The sequence below is a fragment of the Acartia tonsa genome, chromosome 5 (genome assembly GCF_053477335.1).
Source record: "Acartia tonsa isolate MP-2025a chromosome 5, ASM5347733v1, whole genome shotgun sequence".
Classification (NCBI taxonomy): Eukaryota; Metazoa; Arthropoda; class Copepoda; order Calanoida; family Acartiidae; genus Acartia; species Acartia tonsa.
Genome location: NC_137264.1, coordinates 46,674,358 through 46,680,391, shown reverse-complemented (window position 1 = coordinate 46,680,391; position 6,034 = coordinate 46,674,358). Strand labels below are relative to the sequence as shown.

At 38.6% G+C, this 6,034-nt stretch overlaps 1 non-coding gene across 1 annotated transcript; it reads right to left on the bottom strand.

Moving 5' to 3' along the window:
• Positions 1-394: 394 nt before the first annotated feature.
• On the bottom strand, positions 395-466 carry TRNAT-UGU (transfer RNA threonine (anticodon UGU)). Its single transcript has one exon. It is a non-coding gene; the product is annotated as a tRNA-Thr (tRNA).
• Positions 467-6,034: the final 5,568 nt, after the last annotated feature.

Here is a 6,034-nt window from a genome sequence, read left to right as displayed (position 1 = left end):
CATATTATACAGGACAATTTATTGCATTTTAAAGACCTTTTTTTAACCAACTTTAAAAAGTAAAATACATCGCTGTTTAAATTTTTTTTGTTAGAAAACATATTAGGATAATTTGTGTTCAAAATAAACACACACACACACCCTCCCCCCTCCCCAAATCTTAATTTAATTATTTTCATTAATTTAAAAATACTATGAAAAATGAAATATGTATAAATCTTTTTTTTTGCATAACTTTTTCAGTGTCTCTCATCAACCACAAAGTATTAAATACATTTAAAATTGAAGAAATATCTAAGTAGGAGAAGCTTAATTATATAGAACAAGTAGTGCGTACCTAAACGGAAAAATAATAGAGAAGCTACTATATAACTTGAGTATCACAAAAATTGATTGCCCCCTGTGAGGTTTGAACTCACGGTCCCTAGTTTACAAGACGAGTGCTCTACCATTGAGCTAAATAGGCCAATTGTACAAGAAAACAAATTAAGATAATACAAATTCATAGTGAATATTAAGTAAATTCTGAACAATTTGTATCTTTTAAAAACAATAAAATTAGGCAAACGTCAGTAGGGCAGTTACCCTATAAATAGTATTCAATAATATTCATAAGTATCAACGTTCAAAAACGTATTGCTCCTGGTGAAATTCGAACTTATAACCCCGGCATAACAGTGTAGAAGAAACGTGCGCTAACTGATTGCGCCACAGGAGCTCTTACATTACAGGTTAAAATTTTTTGTAGTTGTTCGAGATGGTAGTTTCTATGTTGTAATTTAAAAAAAAACTTAAGATAAAATTTTTATAAAAGAATATAAAAAAATTTAAAAGTATAACATTTAAAAAAAATATTTTTGGGCGATGGAAATGTCTGACCCCCACCCCAAAATTAGCTCAAAACCATCCAATGTCAATATATATATAACTAGCGGCTACGCCCCTAGAGGCCTCTAGGGGGCACTTGAGGAAGAGAGAGAGTCAAATTTAATAACCCAATTTCTTATTTTAAATTTTTAAAGAAAAGTAAAAAAAAAATTTTTTTGGGGGGGGGGGAATTTTTTTTTTAGGGGGGGGGGGCGTCCCCCCTCATTTTTAATTTTAGTTTAAAAAATTTAAAATTTTTTTTCTTTTTTTGAGGGGGGGGATTTTTAATTTTTTTGGGGGGTTGGGGGTGTCCCACCCCCAAAAAAATAGTTATAAACCTTCCCAGGACCTATGAGAAGCTACCCTGTTAAGGAGAACCCGATCGGTTCAGCGGTTAGAGAGATCCTTCGGTACAGACACACAGATACACAGACACACAGACATCCTGTTACTTTAGTAAAAGGATTCCTGAGAAGGACAACATTGTCAGTTCAGTGGTTGCTGAGATCTTAAGCTTCAGACAGACAAAATTAAATGAAAATTAAGCCCCGCGGCTGAATTGACGGCTGAGGCTTGTACTAATTTAGCACCTGCGGCTGCGGCTGGGGCTTACAATATCTCAGCCGCGCGGCTGTGTCAAAGCTGCGGCTGAATTTAAAAAATTAAGCTGCGGCTGAGGCTGCGGCTTACAAATATCAAGCCGCGCGGCTGCGGCTGCGGCATAATCATAACTTTGCAGCTGCGGCTGAGGCTTTCTTGAAGCCGCGCGGCTGAGTGCGGCTGCGGCTTCAAATTATTAACAGCCGCGCGGCTGAGTGTGGCTGAGGCTTCCCCAACTATAAGCCGCGCGGCTGATTGCGGCTGAGGCTTAGAGGGGCGTTGGCTGAATGAGGCTTAGTGCGGCTGAGGCTTAATGTGGCTGAATTGGAGTTTTGTGGCTGAGGCTTACAGTGGCTGAGGCTTACAGTGGCTGAATGCGGCTGAGGCTTACAGTGGCTTATGTTTTCTTTAAGCCGCGCGGCTGCGACTAAGGCTGAGGCTTATTGGGTGGCTGAGGAAGCCGCGCGGCTGATTTTGAGGCTTCTCGTAAGCCGCGCGGCTGATGGTGGCTGAGGCTGAGGCTGCGGCTGCGGCTTCCGAACCCTGATTTAAACTTACTAATATTGATGGAGGTATATGTGGATATTATGACAGGGGGAAAATCTAGTCAACTTAGCTTGCTTACATGAAACTCGTCTATCGGTCAGTTCGTTCATCCAGTAGGGGTTCAGGGGAAAGTGTAAAAGGGATGGATCCAAATAAAAAAATATCCATTCTAATATTACATTTAGGTTTACCTACTTATAAAATGTGACATACCTACTTATGTAAATTTAAATGGCTATGATATTAAAATCCTACAGAAATTATTTTACAAAAAAAATTTAAAAACCTAATTTAACGTAAAATTTTTAATACTTATAAACATTTTCATTGAACAATATTGAACCAAAAAATATAGGATAATTTAAAACCCTTAAAGTCTAAGATTTTACACCCACTAGTAGTTTTTAAATTGTGTTTAAAATGTTGTTTAAAATAACATAGGAGGGCTGTAAGAGAAAGAAATATTAATTAACACTTAATAAGACAACCTCAAATCAAAGTCATAAATATTTGAGGTTTAGTTATACAAAAATGTACAAGATTTGCACCTTATTTGCAATTATTATCTTTTTTTTTCTTTCTTTAATTCTTTTAAGAATATTTTATTCACATAAGTCAATCTTATCATAAAGTCTAGATAATCTAAACTATTTCTCATTTTCATAACTTAAATAATATTTTTAAAATCCTTATCTGCCTCATTTTACTATTTGTTTTTGTGTAATTAATAGTTCCATTACTTATGCACACCCCTCCTCAACCGAACTTTATATTAAAAAAATGTCCCAGACATTCGGACAATTGGGCGTTCAAATAGGACCTAGTGGTAGTTAGAATCAGTTGAGAACAAAATCGTAGCCGTTCCTTCTTGCCAGTTATGGCCATTTTAAGATTTTAGTCAAATCACACTAAATAACCTGATACAAACTTCAATCTACATTAATTATTTTAGTGTAATTGTAATGGGACAGCTCTAAAATAGAGAAGCTTTGCTTCTCTGACCAAACTGACTGCCTGGAGTTCCTAACAGGAAGTGCCTTAATGTATTAACACAAGTGAGGATTCGAACCCATTCCCAAAACTATCCAACATGGAATAGCTGTATATTACAGCATGATGACAGTAATTTGTATATTGGGCTCAGACAATGATGCCCCTCTGGATACCCCCTGCTAATCCTGGATGTTGTTGGTGACCAGCAGGGTCAGCTCCTTGTTGGACTTGTTCCTTGGTTTCCCAACAGTCAGGCCCCTGTGCTGGAAGTAGAGCCTGGTCTTGACCACCATCTCTCTCCTGGGGGGCAGTTTGATGTGTAAACCCAACCCTATCCAGTTTGCGCCTCCTTGGGGCACCTCAAACACCTCGGTGTACAACTTAGAACAGCCCCTGTCCAGTTTTCCATTTTCACCTTCTGGGGGCCCTACCTTGATGGGAATGGCCAGCAACTTCATGCTACCCATATCCTGGTCATCTGTCAGCTCTGAACAAATGTAGACAATGGCTGTGGCTGCCAGTGGCCTCATGAGATCTGCCTTGGCCAGATAGTTGATTGTACGGCCAGAGCAAATCTTGCCTTCAGTCGCTGGTGTTGGGAGGAGCTCTGGCCCTGGGCCTTTCCCAGGCTTGGCAGGGCTGGGGCCACTGGCTCAATGGGAGTGGGGGCGACCATGGCTACTCTCCCAATTGATCCATACCATTATCTCTATCAAACAGTAACTGTGTCCACTGACTCCCTCAGAAAGAACCCTCCCAGGTTTAGGGCATGGTTCAAGATACACACCACTATGATCTTCTGGAGGATCAAGATCAGGGTAGAGCTATGCTGAGATGCTCCCCTGACAATCCCAGATCAGCACAGCTGCCATGGAAGGATAGCTGCAAGTGATGAGCCGCACTTAGGCTTAGGATGCAAGATGCTGGTGTGCATCTTGAACCATACCCTGAACCTGGGAGGGTTCTTTCTGATGGAGTTGGGGAGACACAGTTACTGTTTGATGGACCCATGCTGATGGTATAGATCAGTTGGTAGAGAAGCCATGGTTGCCCCCACTCCCATTAAGCCAGTGGCCCCAGCCCTGCCAAGCCTGGGGAAGGCCCATACTCATCAAACTAACCATGAGGACAGAGATGGTAGTCAAGACCAGGCCATACTTCCAGTGCAGATGCCTGGCTGTGGGGAACCCCAGGTACAAGTACAACAAGGAGCTGACCCTGCTGATCACCAATAACAGCCAGGATTAGCAGAGGGTATCCAGAGGGGCATCCATTGCCCGAGCTTTATAGACAAATTACTGTCGTCATGCTGTAATATACAGCTATTCCTTATTAGATGGTTTTGGGAATGGGTTCGAATCCCAACTTCTGTTAACACAATAAGGCACTTACTATTAGGAACTTTAGGCAGTCAGTTTGGTCAGAGGAGCAAATATTCTCTATTTTGAGGCTGTTCAACTACAATTACACTAAAATTTTCAAAGTAGAATGAAGTTTGTATCAGGTTATTTAGTGAAATTTGACTAAAATCTTAAAATGGCTATATCTGGCAAGAAGGAATGGCTAAGATTTTGTTCTCAACTGATTCTAACTACCACTAGGTCCTATTTGAATGCCCAATTGTCCGAATGTTTGGGACATTTTTTTAATATAAAGTTCGGTTGAGGAGGGGTGTGTATGCATTGCAGTATATTATATAGACTTGGTTCTAGAGTCCTTTTGTCTCAGTTCTATAACATCACATTAGATTAAATTTACATATGAAATTCATTTGTAATTTTCATAGATTTATAGTTTTAGAACCCATGTTTAAGTAGTGGTCACTCAATTTTAAGTGCCAAGGCCCCTTTCTCTCTCTGTGTAATATGATGTTTCTATAAAACCACATATTACACAGATATTTTTTCGCATATTCCGTCAAGATTGATTTGCGCTTGTTAGGTCAAACTGTTTATGATTTTGATCAAACGCATAGTAAAATTAAAAGCATAATTGAGAACAATTTGACCTAATAAGCGCATTTGATTGGAAGTTTGCATCAACTTTACGTAATTACCCGAAAAAAAATTTTTCAAAAGGATCATTTTTAATTACTTTAAAGAATTCTAGTAATTATAAAAATATGCTTAAACAATCCAAAGACTTAAAACCTAAAGCTATGTTGTAAAAACAGAAATTAAGAAAGATATTTTTATTTAAAATTAAATTTCATAATAATTTTTTGATATAATTGCATCTTATTATAGACAAATTTCGGGTATAGTCCTTTCCACGACATACCTCCATAAGGGGCGATTTGTCGTATTTTGAAAATGGCTTTTTATAGGTTATTTTAGGTTAGGTTAGGTTATATTGGGTTAGGTGATTGCCCCACAGGGTTAGGTAATTGGCCCCGCAGGGTTAGAGCCTCCCGCAGGGGCTAGAAATAGGAGAAAACTTACTGTAAAAAATACGAAGAATCGCCCCTTATGGAGGGATGTCGTGGAAAGGACTATACCCCAAATTTCTACGGATATTAAAATGAAAAATAAAATCAAGTTTTGTTAGGTCCGAAAGGACGAAGGACCAGCTAACAAAACTGTTATTGATTTTATGATTTTTGTTTAATATTCATGGAAAATTGTAATACAGTATGACTGAGAAAAGGTTCTAATCCAGCGAATGCTAATCAGTTTCAAAGCTAAACTGAAAAAATTGTATCAAATAAAATTTGTATTAATGTAGGGACTCCCTAGAAGTATATTGGGATTCTAGTTAACTTTCCCCGGATTATTGAACAAACTTTCCGACACTGCTGCTGCACTCTGCATGGAGGGGGGGCGCAGCACAAATTCCAGGCATCTGAAGGGATAAGACAATGGTCGATAAATTGTTGTACATCCCCAATCATAATACACAAATTTACCCCTCCTGTATAGTGATTAAAACTTATCGACACTCAACTTAATGAACCAACTAATTAAAATTCAATAAAAAGCCTTCAAAGTTGTTAAGCCCACAAATAATAAAATGTTATTATAAAACTTTG